General features: G+C 47.6%; 1 protein-coding gene across 3 annotated transcripts in view; it reads right to left on the reverse strand.

Moving 5' to 3' along the window:
- Positions 1-5,689, reverse strand: part of LPP (LIM domain containing preferred translocation partner in lipoma) — a 311,346-nt gene extending 305,657 nt beyond the window's left edge. The window contains exons 1-4 of one of the 3 annotated variants that reach the window (XM_015637753.3): positions 5,196-5,689; positions 4,567-4,672; positions 3,997-4,046; positions 648-751 (exon numbers count right to left, since the gene is read on the reverse strand). The gene's annotated coding sequence lies outside the window, so the exon portion shown is untranslated. The remainder of the gene's footprint in view (positions 1-647; positions 752-3,996; positions 4,047-4,566; positions 4,673-5,195) is intronic. The other 2 variants (XM_015637755.3, XM_015637754.3) reach the window with 2 other exon arrangements.
- Between the last annotated feature and the right edge of the window lie 10,612 nt (positions 5,690-16,301).

A 16,301-nucleotide genomic window follows, 5' to 3' on the forward strand; every position in this document is an offset into this window, starting at 1 on the left:
TGAACTGCAGCTTCCTTTCAGGAAATAGAAAGGAAAGAGCAGGAGGAGGGGGGGGAGGGAAAAAAAAGAAGATAAAGAAGAAAAGAAAAAGAAGCATCCAGCTACAGTACCAGACAGATTAAAAACTTAACACTAAGTTAAAAACAGAGCAACAGAGAAAAAACAGACACTTAAACTTTATCCAGTTACACTAGCTAAACTTCAACTAAGAGAACAGAGTTAAATATTAGCATTTGAGAGAAATATATCCATGTGTTATGAAGCCTTTTAACACACACTCTTGCTTAAGAGACAGAAATCATACATAAGCTATGTTTTCCTTGCTGACCACATGAATATATCCTCCTTTAACTCCACAGTGCTCTGCTGCCTTGCTGCACTAACTAGTGAAACTAAAAGGAAAAGCGTGACTGAAGGGGAGCTGGCTTAAATTATCTTTATAACTACTCCTGAAGAAACATTTTGCCTTTGAGACCAATCCACTAAGCCAAATTTCCCTGCTACAGAAGGTTTCATTGGGTCCCTTGCTGTTGATCCACATGCCTGCCTCCACCAGCAATGCACACGCTTTGATGCAATCCATCTGACTAAACAAAACAACAAAAAAAATCCCAAGTTGCTTGCTATAACAGCAATGATGCACTTACCAGCATTCAGGCAAGCTCCTTTGCTAACATGCTTCCCTCTCGAGCACATCAAATTTGGAACAAGGTCCAGGAGCAAGAGAGAACTGAAAACTGACCACAACAAGCTTCCAAAACAAGAAAGGGGGGGTAAAAAAAAAAAAACCTTACTACAGGAATTCAAATCCTGCTTCCACCAGACCCTGAGTCACCTCCCCTCCCTTGCAATAGATCAGAGCAAAGGGTAAACATTTCCAAATATGGAGATCAAAACTCCAAAGGATGTCAAAAAAAAAAAAATCGCCCTCTCTCCCTGGCTTTGGCACAGGGATGACTTGCCCCTCTGAAGCATGAGCTGGGCACATTGCCTTTGCTGACCTACACACAGCCTGGACATGGGGCCACACAATCACCTTCAACTGTGCTTTGGAGGCTCCTGGCATGATGGGTGACACTGCATCTCTGTCCCCTACTAGGGATGCACAGGAAGATTCAATGGGAGCACCTCCAAGAGTTGCTGCTGCTCAACCCCTGCAACAAACCTCTCTCTCATCCCCTCAACTCACCTGTAAAAATCTCTTAGAACTACTTTTTGGCTTCTCTAAAGGCAAATAGACAGATTCAGGCTGTGGTTAGAGCAACAACAGCTTGGCCCAGAAAAGGCAGGCTCAACCAGTAGTCACAGCACATCCCACACTGGCTGCTCACCTGGCACAGGGAAATCTCCCCTGACCTGGCTCATCAAACTAGTGCTTTATAAAGAGCATGTATTTGAACTTGAGTTATGGGGGAAAAAAAAAACTAACACAAAAGCAAAAGACAGCTCTGCAAAAAGGCACAAACTGAAGGACAAGACAAGAGATCCCTGCAGGTACAAGGAGCCCCAGGATGGCAGCACCCACCAATCCCTGCTTGGACACACAGCTCTGTATCCCATGTCAGGTGGGAACTGGGGAGCACCCAGCCTCCCCACCCCTGTGGGGACTCAAGGGACTTGAGTGTCAATGCTCAAAACCACAAACCAGGTTTAAGAGGCAGTTTTCTTAGAGGGCATAACTATCCCTGCAGAGCCTGCATGCACACCAGAGCAACATCCCCATGCCAGCACTGCCACAGGCATCAGTCCTCAGCAGCAAAGGCTGACCTGCAGGCAGCAGGGGCTGACTCTGCCTGCCAGCATGGGACACCAGCCTCCTGGTAGCTGCAGCCATCGCTCCAGGGGCAGGCAGCCTCTCAGGAATGTGCACAGCAGGACATTTTTAAGGCAAACAGGCTGCTGAGGCAAGGCGATCCAACCAGACCAGAGTGATTCCCCAGCACCACCCACAAGATGCTATTGAATTTATAGGGAAGGAATTCCAGAGCTGACTCTGCCCATGTATGGCCAAAACAAACTGTAAAAAAAGCGACATTACAGTACATCTGGCTTTCACTGGTACTGAAGCACAGGCTTTGGGAGAAGCCAAAATCCTGCAGTGACAGAGGCTCTGCAATGACCTCCAGGAACTGAACAGTGGTCAGGGCCTGTGGCAGCAAGAGTTTAGCACCCACAGGTGACAGAAAACATTTAAACCATTGCTTTAAAAGGTAACAAAGTTCTCTGCCTTATTATAATACACCCACATTTAACTCGGTGATCCATTACTACCACTGCAAAAAAAATCAACCTTGCCAAGCAGCACCAGCATACATTCATTACACTGGTGGTCATAAAGGCAGCTTTAAAGAGCCAACAGCCCAAGTGGCACTAAGTGGCACACCAGGCCAACCTCAGTGCATTGCAGGCTGGGACTAGATCTCCATGGGTAGTTGATTAATTATCTTTCCAAAAGCCCACTAAAACCTCCCACAGGAGCTGTGTGCCCCAGCCAGCAGCAGGGTCATCCAGAGAATTCTCCATGGTCAGAAACAGGAGACACTCTTAAAACCAGTGTAAAAAGTGTCAGCTTGGTGCAGGTTCTACCAACTCTGACTCTAGTTTTCCAGCCCTTTGCAGAAAACAATTCCCAAGGTATTGCTTTTCACAAGGAAAAATAGTGGAATGAAGCAGAGAATTGTTTAAGTCAAGGATAGGAACAATAGCACAGAAGGGCAACACCTGGAAGAGCAAAAACCCCATCACAGGCACACACCAGCCCTTCCAGCTCTGGTGCCCCACCAGAGATGAACAGATCTGAGTTCTCCATAAGAGTTAAATGCCACCACCTTGCCTGCCCTGCCAGCAGGGAAATATTAGCTGTACCAGCACGAGAGGCAGAGGGCTTACAGAATGGGAGAGGAATGCAGGCTGCAGTGGCACACATGGTGGGGACAGGGACACGAAACCAGGGGAGCGAGGGTTGCTCACACTGCCTTTGCCTTTGAACAGGGATCAGACAGGGTACATTTTATGGCTCTTGGGGTTGAAACCTGAGACTAATGCTTTTGTGACCTTACAGGGACTCCCATTTCAGCAGCAAAGAGAGCTGTTAAGAAGGGGTGGGAGTGCAGGGGCCTGAGCAGATGAGGACAAGCCATTTCCCAGCTCCTGGCAGGCAGCCCAGGGCTGCTTTTCAGTGTGTGCAAGTTGTGCCCATCGAATCATGAATGAGCACATGTCTCTTCCAGGCTGCACTTGCTGATGGGAGACCCACAAAATGGCTATTCCTCCAGCTTGGCTTTCCCCAGGACAGCACTAGGATCTCCCCTCCTCTTCCCAGCTGAAATGGCTTTATACCCTCTCCCTTGCAATTCTGCTCACTTTGAACAGAGGCACCTCAGCACCTGTGTTCAGCACCTGTGCTTCAGAACACCTTCTACCCCAAACAACACAGAGGAGAGAAACCAGAGGGATGGACATGTCCATGTCCAGCTACAGTCTGAACAAGAGCTCCCTGTTACATGGCAACACAAATCCTCCTCCTTGCCACAGTACTAAGGTTGGGAAGTGAAACCTTGGGCGTCGGGGAATAAAATCCAACTCAAGCCTCCTGCACAGCAGTACAAATCGCTATTAAGCAGTCACTGGGTCAGGGATGGCTAATTTAAATGAAAAATTACTTAAGCAGGATGACTGAGTATATTTGATTCATAGAAACATCTTGAAGGGGCAGAGAACAGAGGGACTGCTACAGAATCACAGGGACACAGGCCACATAATGCAGACAGAAGGACCAGGGATACTCAGACCTACACATGCACAACCACGCACACAAATTCCTGCTCCTCCACCATGCACAAAGGCAGATTTAGGACTTGCAAGCTGAAGTCCTGTGCAGTCAAAAGTCAGCACAAATGTTTGTGACAGTTCCACAGGCAAAGGCAAAAAAACGGGTGCAGAGGAATAAATATAGAAAGAAGTCAGGCAGGCAAAGCAGGTGCTGGCTTGTAAAACCTTGGCCAGAAAGGCTCCCCAGGAGGTTGAATCTGGTAGTTTTGCAACAGCTCCACAGAAAGACAGAAGAGACAGGAAGAAAAAAAAAAAAAGAGAACATGAATGCATATGCATTCTTTAATCGCCATATATAGTATATACAGACATTTGGTATATACACCCCCAAGCTCTCATATGCCACTGTATAGTATATACTAGATATGCATTGCCATCTTTGTTTCCATGTGCCTACACTTGCACAGCCTGTGTCTGTGTGTGTGTATGCATTTGTCATTACCCCCACGTCGCCTCTCCGTGCGTGCTGTGACACCACACATCGCTCCACAGAGCGTGTCTAAAGCCTCAGCACCATAGCCTGGGATGACTCCTGGACACTCACAGCTCTCACTGCTGTGCCCTTCCCCACCAAAGCCTCTGGCTGTAAGCACCACCAGGGAGCCATCAGCTTGTCTTATATCTTCCAGTGATCCCACTCTCCCTCCAAACTTTGAGAGCCATGAACAAGGTGCCACTGTCAGAAAAGCCTGACATCCTTCTTGTCCCTTGTGCCTGTGAATTGTGTTTACGTACCAGTTCTCACGCTGCAAAGACTGACTGGTGGGATGAACTCAGAGCAGGGCGTTTGGGAACACTCAGGGCTCCACCAGACTCACGACTTTGGGTTTTGTTCCCAGACCTGAAAAGAGAGAGACTTGAGTGATGCACACTGGATGGGCTTCCCAACAGCTTGTCTCCAAAGCCAGCAGTTTAACCCACACAATTTCTGGGAAATGCAGCATTTTCCTCCACAGCTTTCTTAAGCAGAAATGTCCACACTCCTGGACTTGTTTCAGCACCTCCAAAAGCAAGACCCGGCACCCTGAACTGGGCCAGTGACCAGCAATGACCAGAAATATCAGCTGCCAGAATCTGGCCAACAACTCACCTCCTTGAGTCACCACTCCTTTACTGCTCTTAATGCCATTCAGAAGGGAGAGGGATAAGGACATGCCACATGAGGCATAAAATAAGAGAACAGGGTGAACCATCACTCATCTCTGGCCTTGGGCACAGTGAGGGAGCTAGAAGGCAGCATTTAAAGCATTTTAAAGCTCATGGGGTTACGATTACTGTAAGCAGAGCTACACCACCAGCCCTCCCTCTCAGCACAGCCTTTTCTCTCTGGAGCTCTGTACAATTCCCAGTGGGGACTATCTCACCCTTTCCTGAAGCTGAGTAACAGACACCACCTTTTCTTGAGGAGACTTGCTCAGTGTTGTGTTTTCCCCTCCTGCAGATGATGAAGTTAGAGCAGTGTGGCCACCAGGCCACATGGCCACCATTCTGTACGTGCCATGGGACACACCAGCACACATGTCAGGGTGCAGACTACGGAGACCAGCAGCATCTGAAGCACACACTCCTTCCTGTCCCCGTCAGCCCCTGGCCAGCATCCTGTTCTAGACACATCCTGGTCACTCTAAAGCCCTATCTCTGCCCATGACAAGCACTGGCTTGTCATCACAGCTCAGCAGAGAAAGCTTCTGCTATTTGCTGCTGTCACTGTGGAAAAGCTCAGTTCAGACTTGTTTGTTGTACCTGTGCTGTTCATGATGGTGCACGTGAGCCCACAAAAATACCACAAACAACTAGTAAAATGTGTTGGTGGCTCATGGTCCAAGTCCACTCTTCCCATCCCCGAGATGCCTTCCTGCTCCTTGTTCCCCATGCAATGTCTGAGGCTACGACAGCCAGGAGAGCGATGGAGATTTTTCCTCTCCATAGCAGTGGCACATATCCATTGTGCCAACACAATCAGAGCACACTGAGCTTCATTCTGACCCAGCTCAGTCCCATGGTCCCTGTGCTGGTACCCAGCCCTGATCCCCCACAGGGAAGTGGTCCTCAAAGTCCCCAGGACCCCCAGAGCTCCCCTCAGCTCTTATGAGGACAAAACCAACTGGAAATTGCAATGGCCTCTCCCACTCACTGCAGGGATGAAGATGAGTAACTGCAGAGGTTTATTGCTGATGAACTCAGCCAAAAAGCAATTTCTCTCCATCCATCAACGAGGAGACAAGTACAAGCAAATATTATGGTTGTGCATGTTTACTTTTCATTTTAAAATAATGTAGAGTTACATACAATTTAGGTCCTTCCCACAGGCTCCTGGCAAAATGCCCTTCAGTCTTATCTGCAAAGGCAGAAGACAACAACACTCCCCTCTGATTCCAACACTATTTCAGTTCAACTCAAAACAGCACCTCCAGGAGCTCCAGGTAAGACAGTACTTCTTGGGACCCAACCTGTGTTTAAAAGAATCTTGCCTCAGGATTGTCCCTCACCAGGTTTAACTCACAAAACGTTTACAAGATCAGTGATAGGATTTGGCCAGTTGAACTGCATCTTCCTTGCTTTGCTTCCCACTGCTGTCCCTGTCAGCTGTGACTGGGGCTCCTGCAGCAAGGTGAGCAGGACATCACATTCCCTTCTTGAGGCATCCAGCTGAAAACTTGCTGTGAAACCACCCTGTCAGCAACAAGGGGGGCCCAGCACCCCACCAATGCCCAGGCAGGCACTCCTGACACTACATCCACAGGTGAACACACAGGGACAGCCTGACTGTCACAGCAATATCCACTGCAGCCACTCTATCAAAATACTCCATTAAAGACAAAATTATCAGAAGCAGTTCATTCACTCACTGGCTGACAATGTTGATGCTGTATTACTGACAGTAAGAATTGATGTTTCTCAAGAAAAAAATAAGCATGAATTTAACACACAAGAAAAAAAGTTGCTTTTTACAGAAAGCAACTTTTTCTGTTTGCAGATATAAATCTAAAACCAGTAGTTTACAAAGCCTGAATTTAAGCATCAGGCCTGTGTTATCACTTGAGTTTTCTTAGATTGTTCAGATTTTTCAGGAAGAGACAGTGGAAAAACCTCTACAAGAATTCCAAGTTTCAAAGAGCAGCAGTCAACACTTTCAGACAAACAGGCATCCCTAATGTAACTCCACAGTGACCACATAGAAATGGAAGTAACCAGAAACCACAGTCCCTTTAAATGCAAAATCTTACCTGTGAAAATGACTTCAGCTAATTACACTTCTCCCAGAACTGGTTTGAATGGCATCTGTTTTTCTAACTATTCAAAAGCTGCATTCACTTTTAATCTCCTTTACACCTGAAAGTGTTACCAATATTTAGAGTCTATTTATTACTAGTATTACTTTTTTAAATCAGCATAGCTGTACTTGTTGAAGCCCAAGTGCAAGCACCAGTTGAAGTGGGATAAAGCGACCTCATGCTGGGATCCTTTGTTCCATTCCTTCATGAAGCAGATGGCTCAACCTGACAGCCACAAGGAAAATTGTCATTTTAACTGTTCCAGTCACCAATTTTTAAACACAGACAATCTCTCAGCCAGTCACCCATCAGCACAAACTGACATGGGTCCCCCCCCTTTGATTGGCAGGTGCACGAACAGTTCCCCAGATGCCAACCTCATTCAATCTGACCTTTTCATTTTAAATGAAAACCACTTAAAAGCCTGCCCTGTTCTGACATATGTCTTTTTATGTCTTTCCCACTCTGTGCCAATATATGTGCTATTTGCTGGCCAAAGTTCCCAAACTCAGAAATCTCACGTTATCTCCTCCACTGCCAGGGCCCTGACCCTCAGGCACTCTGGCCACTGCCAGCACTGTGGGAGCTGTCTGAGGTCTCCACATTCTCACACATTGGAAAAATCAGACCCTTTTCACACAAACCTCAATCTGGAGTCCACCTCTGACTTAAAATTCAGCTTATATGCATTGGTAGCTTTACACCTGAGCACAGCCATACACAGACAGGTACTCATCTTTCTATGCTGGGACACATGCAGGATCTGGCCCTAACAGTTTTCTGTGTTTCCATCTGTGCTTCTCAGGTTTCATGGATTAAAATTAAACTGCTCAATTCAACAGTACACTGCTGAAGTTATCTAATAAAAGGATCACACAAAACAACAAAAGCTGGGGACGTGTTTCCCCTGCTCAGCTGCCAGCACGGCACCTGCTCAGGGAGTCCCCAACACAAACAGCCTGGCTGCTGCCTTTTGGGGTGTCAGATCCTGTGCTGGTGAAAAGCAGTGTTTCTGTGAATGGTTTCAGTCTGCAAGGAAGCACACACCCCTCTTAGACAGCACTCAGGACAGAGCTGCTTCCAATCCCACCACAACCCCATGTGTCAAAATATAAAGAATGGGGCTTATCACTTCCGAGCTGCTGGTCCAGCCCTCATCCTGGAGGAAAGCTGATGCTGATCACAGTACAGCCCATCAGCTTAGATGGGGAAAATGAGCTCACATAACAGAGCAAACTCCCTGGCAGCCCCTACGTGCTGCAAGGTGCAGAGCCTGGTGCTAAAAGCATTGCCCCACGGGAGCCCCAAGGTCCTCCAGCAGTGCACAGCAGGCTTTGGGACCAGGACATATATTTTTGTCTTTGCTGTCCCACTTGATTTTCAGGTTTGTCCTGGTGTTCATTACACATGACTAAAACAAGAGGGGGAAAATGAGTTAGGAAAACAGAGGGGAAAAGAGAATGCTTCAGCACAGCAGCACAGAAGGGATGGGATACAACTTCCACGGAAAGGATGGCATCCAGCTCCCCCAGAGATTGCCGTATTATAGGACATTAAAAGATCATTCAGAGCAGAACAGATCTAAACAGGGGCTAAGGAAGCCGTGAGACAGCCCTACCTACGGCATCCTGGCAGCCAGGAGCCACGCTGAGCTGGGGCCACTGGGCCACGACGGTCAGGAACCAACTCAAAAGCAGGACCAGCCACTCCACACTGCTGTTATTTTAAATGCCCAAGGCAAGCTAGAAAAATAATGGGTGGCTAAGGAACGAGAGGAATCAGCATGTGTGTGCCAGAAAGCCTGCGGGTCCCATGCTGCAGCAACCTTTCAGCAGCTCCCGTCGCTGCCAGCAGCGCTGCCTGTGATTTACATGTCTGTAACTGACACCAGGATTGGATCCTGTATTTTCAAGCACAGACTACTGACCTCACACTGCTCACACTCCCTCAGTTTACTGGAAGCGAAGATTTTCAAAACAGCCTCACTGAGTTTTATTTTCATTTTTTTCTTTTTTCCCCACTGTTTGCTGTCTGCATTTCACCGAGCCTGGGCAGAGACACCCTGAGCAAGAGGGGGGCACTTTCATTTTCTCACTCAAATGCACCCCAGCTTCTTGATCAAAGAAGGACAATCGATCATGCAGTATCAGGGAACCAGAGATCCTGGGTTTCAAACAGTGGATAACATTTTTCAACCCAGAACATAAAAAATGCCATCCCCTCACTCCCCAAGGAGTGGCCATCCTCCCCAGGCAGCACCAGCAGATCAGTGGATTAGTGCAACCTCTTGTGCTGTAAGGTGACCAGCCAAGGAAAGCACACTGACAGCACCCAGGAGCAGAGCAGTGCTGTGCCCCAAGGCAGGAGCCCAGCCCAGGGTCTCCTGCAGCCCACCTTTAAGCTGAAATCTCCTAGGGCAGAGGTGGCACATGTTTGCTGTGCCAAGTTTAAGGGGTTTACTGTAACCTTTTATAATAAAGCACAATGTTCCTTTAACCATTTTGGTTTTAAATGGCCACAATTTGAAGGCAGAGCACACCATCTCCCAGGCTTGCTCAGGTGCCACCACAATGAAACCCTTGGCAGCATGGCAGGCCCTCTTATCATGGTACTTCAAACCATTTGTAAAAGAAACTTTTAAAACTTAGAGCCTACACAACCAGACAGTCTTCCTGTTCAAGGCTTACATTTTTGGCCAGATCATTTGAAAACAGCAACAAATAGCTGGCAGACAACTGGATTCTACACTCCTGTGCTCACATGGTCAGGCTTGGTATTTTTGAAAACATTATTTTTAATTGTTATTATGTTTTCAGAAATACCAAGCCAAAGAAGCATATTCCTTCAAGAAAAAAAGGAAAAACCTTGGATGGGGCAGAGAGGCCCAGATAAACATGGACATGTGGCAATCACCCAGCAGCATGTGGACCAGCCTCACCACTGACTGCACCTCATAAAAACACTTCTGTTCTTAACAAATGTTTTTACCGTCACAAATAGAATAATAGGAAAAAACCCAAGTTTATTTTTCCTTACAAGAAATGAGTTGCAAGCTGATGTTTCCGTCAGAAAGCTTCATTTTGAGAAAGGACCCATTTATTCCAAATATAGATAAAAATTTCTGGAGCAATTCTGACAAGCCCTAATACCTGCTCCTATTACAACTGAAAAGTACAGGGGCTAGAGATGCCTGTGTATGCATCTACCTTCTGAACAAGAGAGTACCATTACTCCCATCACAGATGGGGACTGAGACATGCAGAAAATACATTAAAAGGCTGGTTTAATTCCTAAACTACCCTGACTTCAGCTGGAAGCCAGACTCCTGACTTAATTTGGCCCTTATGCCAAAGGAATTAAAAAAAAGAAACAAATAGTAGGGGCAGCACTTGAGGCTGTGCTTTATGCTTTTCCTTCATGTGATGGAGAAACTGGGCTGTTCCCACAGAGTCCCCACTCCAGGGCAGGGATGGCAAAGGTGCTGCCCTTTACTTTGCTGTGAGTGACAACCTGCTGTCACTATCACACAGAGACCTTCACTGCAGACAAAGCTGCTGCCCCTCTCCTTCCCCAAAGGACACCTGAACACCAGCACCACCAGCCCTGGGACGTGCAAACCCCAGCCTGACACTAATACTGAGGAGAAAGGAGAATGAGAGGGTCTCCTGCACGCACAGCAGCCTGACAATGGGAAGGAAAGGCAATCCCAATGCCCCAGCTCAGCAGGACCATGTACATGCTATCCCACAGCCCAGCACCCATCTATCCAGCACAGCGGACCATGTACATGCTATCCCACAGCCCAGCACCCATCTATCCAGCACAGCAACCTGCTGACCCGCCTGCAGGATGACACACAGCTCCACACACTCCCCCTGCATGTCAGGGAAGGACTTGCTCTCCCCAGAAAGGTGGGGACAGCACACCACTGCCTGGCACCCAGCCCTATACATGTCCCCACGCAGCCAGCTGGGACTTGAGCACAAGCAAAGGGAAGGTGGCAGAGCCCAGATATCCCTTCACCACCTTGTGGAAAAGAACCAGCACACAGAGACTTCCCTGAGAATTCTGTGGAATATTCTCCCACCAAAGGGGTTTAATTAATTGTCTGTAAATGGAGACTGTGATTTATCACATAACTTTTCAGCACAGGAAAGGCAAGTATTGTCATATCTTTATTCACCTTTAAAATAGATGATAAAAAGGATTTAGACCTTCCATGGCACTGTATCTTAACCAGGAGAAGTAAATACACTGGACTTCCACTGGATTTCCTTTATTATTTGCCTAGAGCATCAACAATGACTATAAAATTGCTCTCCTGAACCTCTGATTTGGTTCACTTTGTCTGCATTCCTGTTTCTCAGTGAAAAGAAAGAGGCTTATGCTTTGCAAAGTGGCAAAGTTAGCAATTACACATCTTCCAGCACCTTACTGCATCTCACCGGTGCTCGCAGGGAGAGATCACGCTTCTTCCCATGTACCTGATGGTTTCTCACCACAAAGTTTTCTTGGCTACTAATTTTCTGTGTTCTTCCAAGAGTTTGCCACGTGATACCCTCCAACCTGCTACACCTGAGCACTGTATTCTGGAAGAGTACAGATCTACTCATTTCAAACATTCACTACAGCGTGTGATCGCAACATCACACCAAAGGTACAAACTACTCGAGACCAGGAAAGGTCTACAGTCTTCTTCTGTCTGGCTGTGTGATTCACAGGAGCACCTAACAGCATAACACCACCATCACACCTGTCCTCACCTACTCCTACCTTACCATACCAAGCTTGTCAGCAGGAATTTTGTCGCCAGCATCTGAAGACAGCATTTGTTACCGAGCCAAGTGTTTTTATTTTTTACTTGGTGATGGGGAAAACCAGAAAGGAACTGTGGAAGCTTTTGGAGGCAAAGATCTCTCCAGGACTTGCCAGACAGTATTTTCAAAGATTGAACCGGCACAGCATCAAGGAAGTCAGCATCCAATGTGCAAGCAAGACCAGCTCCATGACAGGCATCAAGGAGCATTAGTGACTGCAGTCAGGAAGACAGAAGGCAGAGGAGACAGAAAGACAGACTAATACTGCTCCTCTCACAGGAGGTACAGACACATGCCTGGTCATCACTCAAGAAGGAAACACAGAATAAAATGAGGGGGGACCTTTGTGAGCAACTGCAACATCTTAGGCACCAGTGGCCAAGCACAAGTCAGCACATGCCAAGACTGACCACACACCAGTGTGGGAGATACCACACTTGGCCTTCAGCCTAGAAACAGGAGACACACGTGGGAGCAGTGTGGGAAGAGCTGGCAAGTGAAGGCTATGTCCTATCAGGGCTGTGAATCTGCATGTTGCACACAGGGGCTCACAGCAGCCTTGCAAAAGCCATTTGCCCGAAGCCACCATATATATAGTTACAACCTCCAGAAACACAGCTGACCTGATCACCAGGTCTTTATCAGCATTCACAGAGACCACAGAAGGTCAAGAGAGCCATCACCCAGGAACAGAGGACAAGCACAGTGAGCTCAAAGGGAACTTGACAGGCCAAAAATGACTGCAGTCACGGAGGACCAGGGAGAACTCACTCATGTCACCCTCTTTTTCTGAGGTGCTCAAAGGCAACAAAGCCTCTGACCTTTGATTAAACCACGCTACTCTCACAAGAGGGGGCGGCTTAGGGGCTCAGGAACTCAATAAGAAACTATTTATCTCAAGGTCATGGGTTCATACCCTCTTCAAGTTCTTTTTTCTTAGTCAATTAAAACAGGAGACTTGATCTGCATTAAAAAACCCGTTGCTAAGGGCACAGCCAGATACTGCCTCATCAGACAGGCAGATTAAGAAAATGCAGCCCTTTCGCTGCTCCCTGCACATGCCAGAGCAGAGCGCAGCAATTTTGGGAATGCTCCCTGCACAAAGTAAACTGACTTTTGTACCCAGGGTGGGAAAGCAAAAGGGGGCATTGCAGATGAGTGGGCACAGCTGCCACCACCAGCCTCTAGAGCAGGTCGAACACATCCATTTCCAGAGCATTATGAATGGAACTGATCCTGCCCCAACCTCTAAACCTAGTCCTGAGAGATTCCTGCCCATCCCTGTACCATTCCTTCAAGAGAATGGATGTTCAGCCAGTGACTGCTACCCAGACAGCCATTCCTCCTGCCCCAGCTGGTGCTCACCATAAGGTAATGGTGAAGATAAATAGAAGGCTGGAGAGGTGCTTCTGCTTTTCACACACAGAGCAAACAGCAGATGCAGAGCTCCAGGCTCCACTTCCAGCAAGCCCAGCCACTTCAGACTGGAAATCTTTCAGCCCTCAACCCAGCAGAGCCATCAGTCAACCCTTCCAGCTTGCACTGAAAGATCACAAACACTTGCATGGAGACTCAGAACCAGCCAAAAAGTGAAAAGACCCTCTGACCTGTTCCTGCTGCAGGTACAGTCCTACCGAGACAAAAACTTGACAGAAGCAGAGACCGGCAAACAGAAAGGAGAGGAGAGCAGGCCCAACTCAACACATGAAGATAATGTTTACCTGAAACCAATTACTGACAGAAACTAAACTATCTAGGAACTGGGGTTCCTGGTAGTGAGCATGCACACACATTCAAAACCTTTTTCGTCTTCTTGCTGGCTTTTAGCCCATAAAAAGCCAAGACAAAAACACGCTCTGGCGCACAGGGTACACACAATCACTTCTATCGCCTTTCATGGCTTCCCACCAAGAAAACACATCCTCGATCGCAAGCGTAATTATTAGCTTCATAACATTTTTAACAGCCCTGTGCTTCTCCTGTATTTATCCTTTGGTCCAACAGCAGACAAAGGATTCAAGCAAGGATTCCCTGTGCACCAGACTGGAGCTGCTGGCCCAGATGGGGCCCTCCCATGTGTCAGAGCCAGTGCAAAGTAACGCAGCACAAGCAAGGGGTTTGGAAACAAATAGGAAGTCAGCATAGTTTTGTTCACCAAAGATGGTAATTATTTTGGAAAAGACTACGTACCCTTTTGGCTTTTAATTAGCAGCAAGCCAAGTCCACTCGGTTCCTGTGAGCGAGACACTATTAGGGGTTATGGATTCCCAACCAAAGAAAACAAATCTGTACCAGTCCTTCACCCCCAGAATAACTTCTGATTGTCAAGCACAGTTACCAGGGGAACGAATAGCTTCTCCTGCAAGCTCCTCACTCAATTAAACTAATGCAGACAAAAAGGCTGGGCAGCAGCAGCTGGCAGCACGGGCTGGAGTCAGATGCACACACTTGGTGCAGCGAAGTGACTGCAGCACGTTCAGAGCAACGAGGCACAGGACGAGCAGCCCACAGCCCCTGTCATCATGGAAGACACACAAAACTTGTCCTTGAGGTGCTGCATGGCAAAAACTGGTGTGGTTTGTGCCCTGAAGAGACTCCAGGTAGTTTTAACCATATCAAGCTATTCAGATCCATCATTCACGTTTCCTGGAGTCTGATGAAGAACTGAGTGGAGAAACACCTAAGGAAGGTTCTTGATTTATTGGTAATCCAGAACTATACTACTGCTGCTCCAGGCACTTCACTTAGCAGCCTTATAATTACAACCCTGCCTGAAAAATCAGGACAGCCACCCAGCCAGAGCACGAAATACAGGAAGACAATTACAGAACAAATCACCACTTTCTTGTCCTCAGAGGTGTTAAAGCTTGTAACTAAATGTTGACGTTTGGGGAAAGAGAGGGAAGGAAGTAAAGGATACAGGCCAACCAGGAGCATCATGACTTCACACATGACCCCCACAGAGGTGAGCACATCACCACATTGACAGGCAGCAGACAAAATCCACAGCTCCCTCCTTTGAACAAGACTTTAATAAAGTGGGAGTGTATAAACATACTGCTAAATCCCATTCTCCCTCACAAACTAAAGGAAGTTGTGTCTTTGATGTCAATGGAAGCCCAGCCCTCACACACTGTGGCAGAGCAGCCTGAGGCAATGGCAGCAGGTGCCCTGCTGAGCTGAGCCCACACAGCCACCAACACACACAGCTCCAATGGGATCTTCTAGCAGGTGTTACTGGAACCCTGGGCATCTCTCTAGCAAAGTGCAGTGATATTTAACTTCCTTATGGGCTCTGGAGGCTGCCAAACATCTGTTGGGATTAGCTGGTTCATGTTTGAGAAGCACACACAAACGCTAGCGTGAGGAAGGGGCTGGCCTATTTATGGATGTGAATGCTGGACCAAAACCCAAACCCACACGCTGTATTTGCACATACAGCTCTATCTCCCCTGACACATTTCACTGCTTTAGGATGGAGACATGAGGTGTCACCTATAGCTTACAGCCTACTTCTGGTCGTTGATGACTTCAGTGAGTCATACTGCTCCCCTCCTCCACTTTACCCCATCCAAACGCACAACTGACTTTTGCTAACAGGCTGGGCCAGCGCAGCTCTACCAGGAGCCCCCAGACAGTGGTTGCCCTTTGCAGGGGAAAACCACCTGCCCCCAAGCTCCATCCCACGCTCTGGAGTGCTGCAGATCACACTCTCAGCCCACAGACCTCCAGCAGGCTCCCAAACACCCTGCTGCAGCTGATCAGCCACCCAAATTCCTCGTGGCAAGGGACTTCACAAGTTTCATGTTTCTCTTGGGTGTCCCTCCCTCACACAGAGGCCTCCTGTGAGTAAGGGCTGAGGAATGAGACAGCACAGCTCAAAAACTGCAGTGACAAACAGCCATGAGGGAGATGAACTCCCCAGGAAGGACAGGAAAAGCCCAAGTAGGTTCCAGACTGAACCGTGCACATTTGTTAAAGGCACATAAGTGGCAATAGCTTGCAGTGGCAGAGCCACAGCAGCTGTACATTCCCATGACCCAGAATTGCTTTGCACCAAGTTTCAAGACAGCTTTGCTCTGTCAGAAGCTACTGCTTCCCTTTCCTCCACACATTTCAATACTTATCAGGTCTTTATCTTAGAGACATTCTGCTAACAAACACTTTTTACATCCTTTTGATCTTTGCTCATAATCAGTTGCTATGTTCACAAGTCAATCATTTGGCTCCTCTCTCACCATTCCTCATCTCCCAGGGCAGGACCTCCTCAGACCCAGATGTCACTTCATGGGTGCAGCTTGTGCTCTGTGCTTGGGCTCACAGGAATTTGATGCACTCTGTTTACCAGACTCACAACTCTCCTTCAGGCAGCAAAACA

Source organism: Parus major, chromosome 9 (assembly GCF_001522545.3).
Source record: "Parus major isolate Abel chromosome 9, Parus_major1.1, whole genome shotgun sequence".
NCBI classification, from domain to species: domain Eukaryota; kingdom Metazoa; phylum Chordata; class Aves; order Passeriformes; family Paridae; genus Parus; species Parus major.